Source organism: Amphiura filiformis, chromosome 11 (genome assembly GCF_039555335.1).
Source record: "Amphiura filiformis chromosome 11, Afil_fr2py, whole genome shotgun sequence".
Taxonomy (NCBI): domain Eukaryota; kingdom Metazoa; phylum Echinodermata; class Ophiuroidea; order Amphilepidida; family Amphiuridae; genus Amphiura; species Amphiura filiformis.
Window position 1 is genome coordinate 46,925,384 of NC_092638.1, and position 16,295 is coordinate 46,941,678.

The following is a 16,295-nucleotide window of genomic DNA, read 5'->3' on the forward strand; positions in this document are numbered from 1 at the left end:
TTATGTCCATGTAGTTTCAATGCAATGAGTGGTTTTGTCCATGCAGTTTCAATGCGCTACCATTATTTCAAATGAAATTTGCACAGAGCGTGTAGATCACCCCTTTATAGCAGAAACCGACACTACACATAGCTATATTTAAATGATTTTGTGAGGCCCCTTTGAAAACTACCATCCTGAATTGTTACATACCTAAACTAGTATATGTTAAGTACTTTTGATTGGAAATAAATAACATATTGCATTTTTCACATACAATAGAATTTGGCACCTTGAATTAACAGCCATATTGGATGGGCAAAGGTTGTTTGGTGATAGCCAGACACTTTAGTACCATGCTGTCTTCGCAAACAGAAAGAAGACACAATTTTGTAATAGAACTGAAACATATTGCTCTGATTTGCATCAATAGAAATGATAATTTAGTTCTACTGCATTGGTTAAAATTAAGAAATCATTTTTTATTATAAAAAAAAAAAAATAGTGGTAATGGTGGTAGAAGGAACAAAATGGTGGTAGAATGGGCCCATGTGAAGTATTAAATTGTTGTCTTTTGTTTTTATGCAATATTTTGTTTTTGCAAAGAGTGTGGAATTTAAAAGCATATATATATGTTACCTTAAAAAAGTTTGGGTCAGGAACATGTATATTTTAATATGAATGTCATTCAAAAAGTTCTACATCATCCGTCATATCTCTGTTTATGCAAGATTTTATACAATTTCCGATGCACTTGATTTTGTCTTGGTTCTGAGGTAATCCAAAAGATACTTTTTCCATAGAGGGAGTATGAGTTTTGAATAGAATAGACATTTGGGTAACTTCCATTTGAAATACTCAATCCAGTTGTGGAAGATATGGGTAAAGCTATAATACATACAGGGGGAGAATGGGTTTCAAAATGATTAACCCTGACCAATTACATTTGAAAAACATACTCCCTCTGATGAAGATATTTCCAAAGTCTTCCACAGGGGTGTGGATTTCAACTGGAAGAGCCCAGTGAAGAGGAGATGTTGAGGTAGAACTTTTTTAAATGATGCTCAAATATAAATTGTTCTTTGTCTATTTTAAAGGCAATATATTTTGCTGGTTATTTTGATACCAGTAAGGCCTAAAAACAAATTGTTTGATTGGCGTAACCCGACCGACCCTAAAAATAGGACCGACCCTAAACTTTTTTTCTTATTTTTTGCAAAAAATGAATAAAAAAATCAAAAAAGATTAAAATTAAAAATAAAAAAAAATTTCTCGATTTTCAGCTTAAAATGTGTGTAAAAAAAAAAAAAAAGAAAAAAAAATGGCCTATACCCTTTTTTTTTTTTTCATGTTACGTCAATCAAATAATTTTTTTTTTTAGGCCTAATTTTACTACAGTTTCAATTTGTTTATTTTTATTTCATTTTATTTCATTATTTTTATTTTATATAATGATTCAAAGCAATATGTGATGCAGTCAAGAAAATAGACTTACAAGTGATCTTGCATTGGATTTATCTTGCATAACTCCCCATTCCAGAAAAATACAGCACTAATTTTTTGGGATAAAAATATTATCCTGTTTTGCCAAGTGACACATAGCTAAATCCTAATCCTTTGGTTTGTTCTAACTGGCAAAAGTTGAATTTTAATAGTTGGCTAATATTTTTCTAAATAAGGGCCAAAAGCATGTTTTTAGGGTGGTTTTCATATGCTGTGACAATCAAGCCCAAAGACTTGTACTAAGACTAATTTCAGTTTATGCATTCTAATTTTTGGAAAAGATATTTTTATAACCAAACATTTAATTATAGTAACACAAAAAAGTGAGAATTAGAGCAAAATTTTGGCATTTACTCAAGATTTTGAATACTAAGACTAGTATAATAGTGAATTTTTTCTTTTATCTTCAGTTAGTACTAAATTAATGAGCTATGTTTAATTTTGCTGAACTTGATAATATTTTTTTAATCCTCAAAAATTAGCGTTGTATTTTCCTAGAATGGGGAATACAGGGTGTATCAAAATGATTGGTACCCATCAGCTTTGTCGTCTAATGAAACGCCTGCCTGCTTCGTCCAAATTTAACATTAGATCCTCTTGAATTACTATAATTTATAGTTTTATGACCTTTTCTTACATAAACCTATAAGGTAGATGTTATACTGCATTTTGATGTGCCAGTCTTGTACGTACTCACTGGCTTTTGATCGGTAGCAATCATTTTGATACACCCTGTAGAAACAATAATGGAGGACTTCAATCTTAGCTTGATGCATTACATATTTTTCTCTTATTTTTATAACTTAAATTTGACTGTATACCAAATACCTCCAGTTGGAGGTAAATCATATCATATTATTTGGCCACACAAAAGTGGAATGTGCATTCAAACATGTGTAAATATTATATTATACAATATATTGTATAAAAATATTAAGTCATTCTAAGTAAATTATATTATAGAAAATTCTATATTAATAATGTGCTTTTATAGGTCTCAGGGTAGAAGTGTTTCAGTAAAGATGAATTTACTTAGTATGGGGATTCTAGATTTTGGATTAGTTGGGGAAGGGGATGATCGACTGGGTTTCTGATAACTTACCTTGAATGTATACCAATTGTTTGGTCTATCTATGTTCCGGACTTTGAAATAATTTTTGATCAAAATAAAGGTGAATACTGGGAAACAGTGCTGAAAAAACTTAACAAGGAAAAATTAGCACATATTCCCAGTTTTTAAAGGAAATTTTGAAGAAAAAAAACACCCTTCAATTTGAACCATTTTTTTGCCACCAAAATCTAAATCAAAAGGATTGAAAATGCTAACCAAACCTGCCACACATCCCCATATATTCACCTTTCCCCTATTAGAATTTCAAAATAAAATTACAGTACTTGTTACCAAATGAATGAATATTGTACCCATAAGGAGTATTTTTGTGTGAACCAAAGAAATTCAAAATGAATGATCTGGGACTTGGAATAGTCCAATGCATAATTCTAATGAGCGTGCAAATGCAAATGTCAAGAAAAATTTCAACAACAAAAAAGATTTTGTTATTTTGATGCAAATCATTCTTCTTTCAAAAGAAAACTAATAAAAAGCAAGCTAAGTGAAAGCAATTGGTAGATCAACCAGGGGTACATTTACGACACACCTAGGGTGTATTTCACTAAACTTTTAAACCTTCTTAACTCAAGTAACTGTTTGTAAGTTAGGAATACCCTTTTACTAAACGTAACTTTATGAAGGGCCCCTGCAGTAGATCCCTATTACTTACAAAGGGTACCGATGGTAATTCAATTTAGTGAAGTGGATTTCACAATGCATCGTAAGTTACGATTGATTTTGAGACCTACAAAGCTTCGTAAAGTTAGTGAAATGGACCTCTGGTATGTCCTCGTATACTCATCGTAAATCCCAACCCGTCATAACTCGTCCATAGGATTTACATGTTAGAGTTACTATAGGTTGAGACTTACAGTGGGTTTAGGGATTCACAATGCATTGTAAACTGAAATCCATTCAGGTTGTAGAATCTTACCTATTATAGACTGATGTCAGGTTTCCTCAAAATATGCAAAATCAAATATATGAGTGTTGAGGATTTGTTTTAAACGTTTATTTGATAAGTTAGAGTCAAAGATATTAAGCTGCTAAAAATCAGTCTCCACATCGGGCTGTTTCAGATGAAATCTATACACCTATGGAAAACATGGTTATAATCTCCCACAGAGGGGGTATAGATTTCAAATGGAGTATCCCAAATCTACACCCCCTATGTAGTAGATTAAGGTCATGTCTTCCACAGGGGGTGTATGGATTTCAACTGGAATAGCCTATATAATGTAGAGCCAGATCCAGTATTTCCCCCTTCCATGATTGACACATATACATTGCCCAGTCTGAATGTTAATAGTATAAATATGTATTCAAACTTAAAGGCTAGAATACTTTGGTCCATTATGAGGTGGAAAGAAATATCATACCATCGAGCCAACAGGCTTCCCGTTAGCCCGCATCATTGCTTCCAGTTTTATGCATTTTGCTATGTACTATTGGGTGCACTGCGCTCAAAGCTCAACAGGAAGCCTGGACAACATTTTGTACTGGATCGAGTAAACTTACAATGTTTCAAAGATGTAGTTTTGACTAAAGATTATTTTGTATTCTAGCAAAATTCAGTATTACTTATTTAATCATAACCTTAATTATTTCTGTCCTTGCTACTCAAGGAAAGAAAAAAGTACTGGGACCGGATGAAATACGGCAACATATGATTTAAAATTGTTCAAGTGTGTATATAATAGTAATGCTTTTGTGCCGCCATTAGCTTGGTAAAAGTGATGTTGCAGGTTTACAAAGACTTGTAATCAATCTTAATTTTGCTCACTAAATAACATTGTAAAAGATTTATTTTGAACAAAACCAAACTTTTACTCACCAGTGATGGTTTCATCTGTCATGGTCGGTAGGCATATCAGGATGATGGTTGTTGATTTTTATTTTGGACGTATGCGTACTGACCATGATAGGTGAAACCGCCAATAGTGAGTAAAAGTTTGATTTTGTTTAAAAGAAATCCTTTATTTTGAGCAATTCTTTGTGTGGATATTGTTCACTTTTCTCCTTTAATTAAATGTTTGTTTTCATTTAAGGGATCTGGAATGAGCGTTTTGAGCGTTTCAACAGTATTTTTGTGGGACATGAGAGCACATCAGACATATCGAATTGCATTCTGAATACGAAGAATGTCTTTCTGATATCAAATAATTTTCATTTTTGAAATTCACGATATAATACAAATTTTATGACAAATTATTAAAATTTGATATTTTTCACATTTTTGATATATAACGGTCCTCGAAATAAATTTTATAAATCTAATGATATATTCTTAAAGCGTATGTAGCTGGGAGGAAAAGCCGACGATCAATTGAAAATTTTGACCTTTCATATTGAAGATATCGATTTTTTTCCCCAAAAGACCCAATTTTTTTTGGTGTTTTGGGAAAAAAAATCCATATCTTCAATACGCAAGGTCAAAATTTTCAATTGATCGTCGGTTTTCATCCCACCTACATACACTTTAAGTACATATTATCAGATTTATAAAGTTTACTTCGAGTACTGTTAAATATCAAAAATATCAATTTTTAATTATTTGCCATAAAATGTGTATTACATTGCGAATTTCAAAAAATCTAAATTATTTGATATCAGAAGGACATTCTTCGTATTCAGAATACCATTCGATATGTCTGATGTGCTCTAATGTCCCACAATAAATACTGTCCAAACGTTCATACCCCTTCCCTTAAGAATGTCAAATTGAAAATATATTTTTCTTGCAAAATAACTGGATATCCCTTTAAAATTGGTTGCAAGTGTTTGTGAAACAAGCTCTTGGACTAGAGACATATAGGTTTCGCAATGTCTGGTGAAGGACTCTTTTTTATTATTTCTAAACCAAATGAAATTATCAGTACTTTTTGATTCTTGGTATTTTTTTGATTTATTCCAATTTCTGATTAATTCACAACTATATGGGTGTTTTTGATAATTTATCCACCTGATCTTAAAATTAGCTAATATAGAGGCTATTTTACAGAGAACAGTAGATCCACATTGATAAACATGAAATCCAGTTCAACTACTGTAGTGTACCAGGGTGTGTCCAGGGGGTGCATATGGTGTGATCACACTCTAGGGTCTATGCCTAAAACATGCAGAATCAGCTTATTTTGGGCCTATTCTTGCCACTTGTCTAATTGGTTCTGGACACCTCTGTATACACTATACAGCATGGTCAGTGCACACCTTTGTAGATGATCTACATTATTCCGCATTGATGGAACTCTGTGAAATGCAGATCAATGTGAACTTTCGTAGTTCTGTAAAAGTGGACATTAAGATTTTGCACTCTGCCAACTTTAAATTGTTTTTCAATTTGTGATTCTAAATATTTGCACATTGATATTGTCGTGGTGGCAGGGTGGAAAGCTAAAAGTGCAAAAATAAACTTGTAGTACATGTATGTTGCTCGGGGGTATGTAGATGCAAAGCATATATATCACATGTACACATTGATGCACATCAAGGCATATCTGCTGTGCATTTATATAGTCCCATTGCCTTCAATATGGTGTAGGGGTTTTAATGATACCATGTGGGCTCATTTCTAAACCATTTGCATCTGCAATTACTGTCATAGAAAATTTTGTTGGGTACTGGATGGAATTAATTTAGAAAGAATATGTAGAAATTGAATCTTTACCTATATGTGATGCGATCAAGCAAAATCAGTCGGAACTCGGAAATATTAAATTTCCAGTTTCTTATAGGATAGTAAAAGGCATTTACAAAGCTGCATTTTGCAGAAAACTCTATTGAAATTGAACAACCAGTTCCAAAGATATGAGCAATTAGAGGGTTTCCAAAACAACAGGAAACAAAAGGAAATATTTCCTTTGTTTGGCTATATCTCAAAATCAATATTTCCGAGTTCCGACTGATTTTGCTTGATCGCATCACATATATTGATACTATTAATATCAGTCATCTTTTTTCATATACTTAGCATTTCAATAATTATTAGTCTTTGCAGTTTGACATCTTTTAAGGGATCTGGAATGAGCGTTTTTGAGCGTTTCGACAGTATTTTTGTGGGACATGAGAGCACATCAGACATATCGAATTGCATTCTGAATACGAAGAATGTCTTTCTGATATCAAATAATTTTCATTTTTGAAATTCACAATATAATATAAATTTTATGACAAATTATTAAAATTTGATATTTTTCACATTTTTGATATATAACAGTCCTCGAAGTAAATTTTATGAATCTAATGATATATTCTTAAAGTGTATGTAGCTGAGAGGAAAACCGACGATCAATTGAAAATGTTGACCTTTCATATTGAAGATATGGATTTTCTTCCAAAAAGACCTATTTTTTTTTGTGTTTTGGGAAAAAAATCCATATCTTCAATACGAAAGGTCAACATTTTCAATTGATCTTCGGCTTTTCATCCCACCTACATACACATTAAGTATAAATCATCAGATTTATAAAGTTTACTTCGAGTACTGTTAAATATCAAAAATATTATAAAAAAATTTAATCATTTGCCATAAAATGTGTATTACATTGAGAATTTCAAAAAATCAAAATTATTTGATATCAGAAGGACATTCTTCAGATTCAGAATGCAATTGATATGTCTGATGTGCTCCAATGTCCCACAATAAATACTGTCCAAACGTTCATACCCCACCCCTTAAGCAGGCTAAGATATTATGCAAAAAATGTACAGACATCTCTAGATGCCAAAACAATGTTTACTTATTTTGTAAGTACAGTGACATAATTTTGTGATAAATCTTTCTAACTCTTGAAAATGATTTTATCATAATTATTTGATTGTATTATGGAAATACCGTATTCAATATTATTTGTTTTAAGACTACCAAGGAAGACTAAATATATTCATTTTGGTTTAATTTTTGGGAAATATGATTTGATAGTGGAAAAATTCAAAGTTGCACAGAAATTTCTTATACCATTATACCATTCTCAAATTTCAGTGGACTATAACTTGATAACAGGCCCGTAACCAGGATTTATTTTGGGGTGGGGCTGATTTTGAAAAAGAGGACTTTTTTTCCAAAATTTTGAGCTTTTTTGGCCAAAAAGGCATAAAAAAATCTATTTTTTTCGCTCGCTATGCTTGCAAATGGGACTTTTAGGCCTTTGGCAATTTTTTTTTGGGTCCATCACAGCCCCTCTGGTTACGGGCCTGCTTGACAAGAAAAAAGTATCCAAATTGTCTTTCAAAATGTCTGTAAATATTTACATTTCATCTGTCATATCTTATTATTATGAAATAATTTATTGCAGATCTTATTGGTAATAAAATAATACTAAGTACTATTGCATTTATTGAGCTTTTAAAACATGTCCTTGTCTGTTTATTGAATATTATGACCATAATACAGTAAGCCAAAAAATTAAGGTACCAGTTATGTTCACCCCTGTATATCCTAAATAAAGAAAAATATGTCAAAATTAAAACAAGCAACTAATACCTGAACTGAAAATCAGGTTTGAAACTAAATAACCAATTTCATATTAGGCAAAAAAAAAAAAATTTTTGTTTTGCCCTCAACCTCCCGACCCTAAATCCTGAAAAATCAGGGTCGGCATTTTTTTTTTTTTTTTTTAATGATGATTTTTACAGATTTGTTCAAAAAATCAATGTTTTTCACTTAAAATTAATATTTTATTGAAAGACTAGTCTTTAATTGATATCTAACAGGTATCCAGAAGTCAAAATTGACAAATGTCCCTAATTGAAGAAGCATTATTTAATATTTGAGGGGATTTTTAAAACTGAAGGTTTGAAAAAAAAAAAAAAAGAAGAAAAAAAAAAGAAATCCGACTGTGCGACCCAAATTTCCCATTTTCCCACTTGAGGGCAACATAACAATTTTTTTTTTTTTTTGGCCTTGTAAGATCGTACATTATGGCTTTATGAAAATTTGAAACCCAAAGAAGGAATATATTTTGTTAACAATATCAATTTCTCCCAGTTCGCTGTTGATCATCAGTCGCTGTTGATCATAAGTGTTGAAAGCTAACAAGCTAAAGTTACATGTAATTCTACCATATTCAATAAGGTAATAAGTTTATAACTTTACCACAGGAACCAAGTGATTTATGTTGTTTTCACACTCAAAATCAAATTACCAATAATATTATCATGCCAGCTAGTGAAATGTAATCTGTTTAGATTTACCTGGGAGAGAAACAAGTATAACTTCTAGAGTGGGCGGCAATGAAATATTCCAGTTGAAATCCATACATCCCCTATGGAAGACATAATCTTTAAGCTTCCACACAGCAAGTGCACATTTCAAATGGAGTCACCCATTCAGGTAACCCCATTTGAAATCCACACTCTCTGTTTTATGTCATGTCTTCCACAGTGGGTGTATGGATTTCAACTGGAATTGTCCAATGATTTTTCAATGCCATTTAATAATAAAGAAACTGGTAATCAAGGGTGTGATTTTCACATGATAGATGGTGGTGTCATTGGACCGGGTCATATTACCTATAAATGGTGCGTTTGGTAGGTGCGCGAATAGTCAGAACTCATCTCTATATGAGGCACGGCATGAATTTGCTATACTTATACTGCTCACCCCAATTCAACCATCCAGCATCAACGTTCTATTGATCAACTTTGGAGCAATTTTACATAGTTGTCACTTTAGCATTTTGTTTTGGATGCATATGCTTGTTTGGTTTTCAATCAAAAACATCAAAACTGCAATATATTATCAACAAGAGAATCCATTTGGGTAAGTACTCAGCATTATTGAGAATGTACAACATTTTATTCATTTTTATATATATTTATGTTGTTTTTCCAGATTTAGAGAAACATGGCTTAAATGTTTAAGTCCATTATACAGTATGTTGTGATCATTACCAGTAGTTAATGATTTATTGATGTACTTTTATGCAGAAAATGTATCTAATGTGTGATTTTGGCATAACAGAATAGAGGCACATTGAATAAAATCCTTGATTTTAGGATGGTATAATAATGTTGAATCAACAACCTCATCACCATTTTGTCTCCATCAAAATGGAAAATTTGGAATCAGTGGAAATGCCACATTTTTCTCATTGACCCAGTGAAATGTTAGGGCTGAAATATGTTTTGTTTGAATTTTATAAGTAAAAAATGACTCTATATGTGATCACAGCGGAAAAAAAGCGTGTGATGAGATAGACCATCCACCTTAAAGAGAGTGATTTCATTTAGAATACCAGAACAACTTAATGAGACAGTTATTTTAAATATGTCACCCTGCCAGTTGTCTTCAGAAATACAATTTTGAGATTATTATAACCAACCCATGATAAACTGCTACTTTTTAACTTTAAAATGGCATCTTACATGTTGAAATGGTACAGGAAAAATGTTTTATCAGGCTCAAATTGTTTTAATTGTCCATGTACATGTACTTTCTCATCTTCCTTCGTTGTTATCTGCAAACGAAGCCAGCCAACAACTGGTCTGTTTTGATATGATGGGTCACATATGATGTTTAATATAATGGAACAAAGGCACAAACAAACCGCTAATAAATGAAATTGTTCTTTTAATTTCTCTCACAGGAAAGAATTTGAGGTTATCCAAGGATCGCAATTTGGCCTTAGTGAAAAGCCAGCTGAAGATTCCTGGTAAGTACAAATCTTAATGCTCTGCGTGCTAGCCATGCGCTTCAACGGAAAAGTTTTCTCAAAATATCAAGAGCTATCTTAAGAACTACTGAATCAATACTAGGCTTGTTTGTACTCATTTTAATGCATTTTTCATGCTGATTCCAAATATGGTCATGAAAATTTACATTTCTGAAATTTTTAAATTTCTAAAAATTTTTTGAAACTTGTCGTCTGCAGTCGACACCCGCGTGAGAGAGTTAAGTTTCAAAGTGTCACACCATGAACTTAAATGTATTATATTATACATTGGACTTTTTGAAATATACATACCGCCCATAGAAATGACCCTTGCATCCGCTATAGTAGACAGATACTTTAGGTAAAGGCGTGTCTGCAGCAATCGGCCATGTCAGCTGACAACTTTTTTTTTTATACCAGGCCAGGGACCTCCAGAGTTACTCAGTTACTCTTTCAAATTAATTGATTATATCAGTGTCATGTACCCTGGATCACTTTGATATTTAATCCCTTTGCTTGTCAACACACCCATCAATTCTCGCTATTCGCAATAAGGCGCCGCCAGCGGTTTGCGATGTAATCGTGATGTATCATGGGAAAAGGTTCGACATCAAGTCCGCATAATCTGAATATTACCATGCTATTACATAGGAACACGTGACAATATTTTTTAGTTTGTCAAACTAAAGGTGTTACACGTGAATCGATACTCAATAATACTTAATTATGTGATTTGAAATGTACACAATTATTTTTTTCTCTATCGATTTGCCTGTAATACCGTTATATTGACAAACTAAAAAATATTGTCACGTGTTCCTATGTAATAGCATGGTAATATTCAGATTATGCTGGACTTGATGTCGACCTTTTCCCATGATACATCACGATTTTCCCATGATACATCACATTATTACATCGCAAACGCTGGCGGCGCCCTTATTGCGAATAGCTTAGAATTGTGATGAGTTGTATCATTGATTTTCATTAGCAAAAGGCTGCTTTCATCACCTTGTGGTAGCACCACAGATCTAGGGTTGGGAAATGGGGGAATATGGGACATTTTTGTGCAATTTTGTGCTTTTTCCCTAGACTTGATCCACCAGTCCTTCAACTGCTTACGCACGGTCATCGGGTTGTGCTTGCAGGTGAGGACTGGTAACGATTATGTTCGAAAAGTGTCGAGTATGACGCACTCATGAATAATTAATTAGTTGTGATCACGTGGGTGTAATAACTTTTTATGAATGAATTTACTACTTAAATACGATGAATGGCAAACAAATAAACAAGATATTAAAAAAAATAACAAATAAATAAAGTGTTTACTATTTTAACCGTATTTTAAATAATATTATTTCTATTTTATTGATTAAAAAATAATGTTACTTTTAAATAACAAACCAAGCAAATCATGCATTTTTGATTTGTCACTCATCTCAGTCTCATTTTTGAGTTGTCACTCATCTCAGTCCCCATGCTCTTCGACTTGTAAAATAATAAAAATATGCATTAAACTTTTGACTCGAGATATAAGGGGCTGTGCAATAATTATGAGCCATGGGAGGAGGGTAAAATTGGGGGGGGGGGAGCAAGAAATTGTTGCCAAGCCAAAATGGGGGAAGCAATAGGGATCCCCAAAATTTGGCATGTTCAAGGTGGGGGGGCAAAGATGTTTTGGCGGGCCGAGAGGGGGTGGGCAAGCGATTTTTGGCGAGCCATTTGGAAATGTTACCCCCCGGGGGACTCATGATTATTGCACAGCCCCTAAGGGGGGGGCGTAAAAAATTTAGCCCGCGATAGGGAGTCATAAAAAAATTCACTCCGGTCACCGACATATATGTGACCCCCCTTCCGAAGAAAATGACATCCCCTTAGATTATACCGTTTGTAAGTCATGTATAAATGTGCAGTTGGGAGTGGGCCTAGGACTACGGTATGGGATTGGTAGTCAGTATAGTGTTACGGTACTGTAGTCACAATGTTACGCAACTTACGTCACACAACTAAGGTGACGTAACTAACGTTGCGTTGCATCGTTAATTTACGCAACGTAACTTACGTTGCTTTGTGCAACTTACGTTGCGTAACTTACGTTGCATTAATTGCGTTGTTAAGTTACGCAACGTAACTTACGTTTAATGCAACGTAACTTACGTTGCGTTGTTAATGTATGCAACGTAACTTACGTTATGCAACGTAACTTCACGTTGCGTAATTTACGTTGCATTGCGTTGTTAAGTTACCCAACGTAACTGGACGCTTGCGTTGCGCAATTTATGTTGCGTCACGCAACTTATGTTGCATCGCGCAACTTACGTTGCCTAATGTAAGTTACGTCACACAACTTACGTCACACAATGTTACGCAACTCACAGTGTTACGCAACTTACGTCACAATGTTACGCCCTAATAACAGTAGGATAACAGTAGGCCCACGGCTGTCCCGGCTGTAGACTACAGCAAGTGTAACACACTTACACCATGCATACATAACGATACGATGTGTGTATAATAGGCCCAGTCTTAGACTAATGTGTGTATGCGTAGACTACGGCAAGTATAATGCCTGCCCCTGACAGTACGGTACGATGCATGAGGGCCCAGCCATAGACTACGGTAAGTGTAATGCCTTAATGGTGAAATGCGTGCAAGGCCCAGCCGTCTTGGAAAAGGCTAGGTAAATAGAATTACATGTACCGTACAGAGTCATGGTACTACTACTACTGCTATGCCTAGCAGCCTAGCAGGACCAGTATTTTGTCCTACATTCATGCAAAACATATCATGACAGGCTAGCTTAGGCATATCATTCTTCTAGGCCTACTCACATTTGAATACTTTGTGGCTAAGCCTAAGCCATGAAGCCCGAGCCTAGGCATTCTAGGCCTAGTCATAATTCCGTTTGTGGATCGAGTCTTTGTCTTGTAAAATTGAGACTTGGAGATCCAACCCATGATTTGGCATGAAGACATGAACTTACCTTTTGTAACATGAAGAATACCATCCATTCGATTTCAAGTGCAGTGCAGCGTCTGATGTAGGAGACGTGCAGTTGCACAGCACAGAGGCAAGTTACAATGTATTGACAGGTTGGCACTAAACTTTCACAGCGGGATTGACAGTCATGCAGTGACAAGCAGTCCGATTCAGACATGACAAACACTGGGACATCGTATTCATGGTAATTTAAATTTGTAAACCAGCACCATCACGATCACACTGTTCATGCTTTTCCCCGGTGCTATTCATTGTAGGCCTATTCATGGTTTGATTTAATATGACATGAAGACCTGGACGGGTTCAAGAACATGACAACATTCTGCTCTTCGTGCAGCATATTTGTCAATTATGCATGTCTGAATCTGATGTACATTGATGTATGCCATACTCAGGATACTATCATGCCATGGTATGCAATCATCATGATCATTCATGCATTCATGATCATCACGACAATGAATTTTTTGTCTGTCTTGAGACCGTGCATGACTGAGCTTTCTGTAGTACTTACATGCTTAGGTGCCTAGCCTGCACTGACCAATGAATAACATACAAATCACTCGGTGTGTGTACAATCCGTATAGTTGAATTTATCAGGCTGCTTGTTGACACTGACAGTGCACATCCAATTCATGAATTGCAAACTAGAAAATCATGCCGATCGCCGTTTGTTTGGCACAAAAATGCCTCCTATTTTGCTCTAAAAGAACCCATGACTTCAGATAAACGGTCTAAAAGATAACAAGCAACGTCACCTTCAACTTCTCCAGCCAAAGTTTCACCATTGACAATCAGGTTTGAAATTAAACATATTTTGTTGTTTTTTCTATGCACTTTCACACAGACAAGCTGATGGCATCTCTCTGCTCTGTTTCACAAAAAATTCAATTTCATGAATAATTAATCATGTAATCATCTCTTTTACAAGCCCTTACTGGCCGTTACAACAAGTATTGCACAGGCGCCAACGATAATACTGCTGATGAGTTTGACTAGTTTCTATTGAGCTACTAGCATGCACCCGGAATTCGTCGTGAAAACAATAAAATACAAAAGAAATTTCACGACACTTTTTTGCATGTTTCGTTCTCAGGCCCCGAACGAGAAACGGCCATTTTATTCCGCCATTTTGAATTGTTTCGAGGTCGGGGCCAAGGGACTCAGGCTACTTTTTCCCCATCCCAAAAAATTCTTGAAAAATGTAATTTGAAAATGACAAATACTACAAGGCACATGTTCATATTTTACCACTTTTATTTGGGGGGGGGGGGGACAATTCCCCAAGTTCAAGCCAATCTTGAGTTTAGTGTCCTTAGACTTGGCCCTAGTGAAAAGCCAAGGGAATATTCCTGATAAGTACAAATCCCAATTCTGTTATCTTGGTACAGGTACTTTATTAGATCAATCATGATAGATGGGTAGGTAGCAAGGGCGTGTCTGCATCAGCAACCGGCCATGTCAGCTGACACCTTTCCTCTGTCCCAGGTACCTCCAGGGTTTCAGTACCTCTTTCAAATTAATTATATCCATATTATGCGCATATCGTATCAGTGTCGTGTACCCTGGATCACTTTGATATTGAATCCCCTTGCTTGTCAATAGGCCCATCAATCATTTGTGACTTGTTTACATCACTGATTTTCATTAGCAAAAGTACTGGTTTCATATCACTCTGCCTCCATAACAGCATGTACCACAGATCTGGGGTTTGGGAATGGGATATAGGGCATTTTTGTGTTCCCCTTTCCCACAGCCCCCCAACAATTATTGAAAACTGTATTTTGAAAGTGCCAAATGCTATGCGCATGTTCATATTTTACCACTTTTTTAGAGGGGGGGGGGGGTGTACAATTCCCCAAGTTTGAGTCAATCTGAAGTTTAGTGTGCCCACACTTGGCCTTAGTGAAAAGCCAGCCGAAGATTCCTGGTAAGTACAAATCCCAATTCTGTTATCTTGGTACAGGCATTTCGTGATCTACAGCCTCATCCCCCCCCCCTCTGACTACATAATATTTATGTACAAAGAATTTCTTGCAGATTAATTTGTTTAGCAAAAATATCGCCAAATTTGAATTACGTTCTGGTACACCAGAACGAAATTACAACAGTGGCCTATGGAGCAGTGTAATACACATAATCATGCATAACTCGCTAACACAAAATCGGAATCAACTGAAATTTTGGGAATAAGCTTTTTTCGTGGATATCTACTGAAAAATGTCATAAAAAGAGGATGCTAGGATCACGAAATCCTCCTTTAAGTAGATCAATCATGGTAGATGGGTAGCAGGGCGTGTCTGCAGCAACCGGCCATGTCAGCTGACACCTTTCCTCTCTCCTAGGGACCTTGCTTGTAAACACATTATTTTCAGACCCCACCCAACCAGTGACAGCACCACAGATTTGGGGTTGGGGAATAGGGGAGGGGGACATGGGGTATTTCCCCTTTCCCCAAGCCAAAAAAATGAAAATTGTATGTGCTCTCCTTTCCCCCAGCCAAAAAAAATTGAAAATTGTATTTCCAAAATGTCAAATGCTAGGCACACTTTCATATTTTACCACTTTTCTTGGGGGGGGGGGCAATTCCCCAAGTTTGAATCAATCTGGAGGAATGTGCCCCGACTTGAACCATTCCAATTCTGTTATCTTGGTAGTAGATCAATCATGGTAGATAGGTAGGAAGGGCGTGTCTGCAGCAACCGGCCATGTCAGCTGATATTTTTCCTCTGTCCCAGGGACCTCCAGGGTTTCAGATAATTTTTCAAATTAATTAATTATATCCATGAGTATCTCATATCAGGTGTTGTGGACCCTGGTTCACTTTGATATTTCATCGTATTGTTTGTCAACACTCACATCAATCACCCCAGGGCAAGCACCATGACAAAAGCTTCAAATTGATATAGTTCTTTTTAGTATTAATTTTGATTGTTCATAATATAATTAAATTCAGGTTTCAGAAGTTAAATTTATATTAATTTTTCAAATTCACATGACCATGGCATGGTTGTTTGATGTGATCACCTTATTCATGTTTCTAGCAAAAC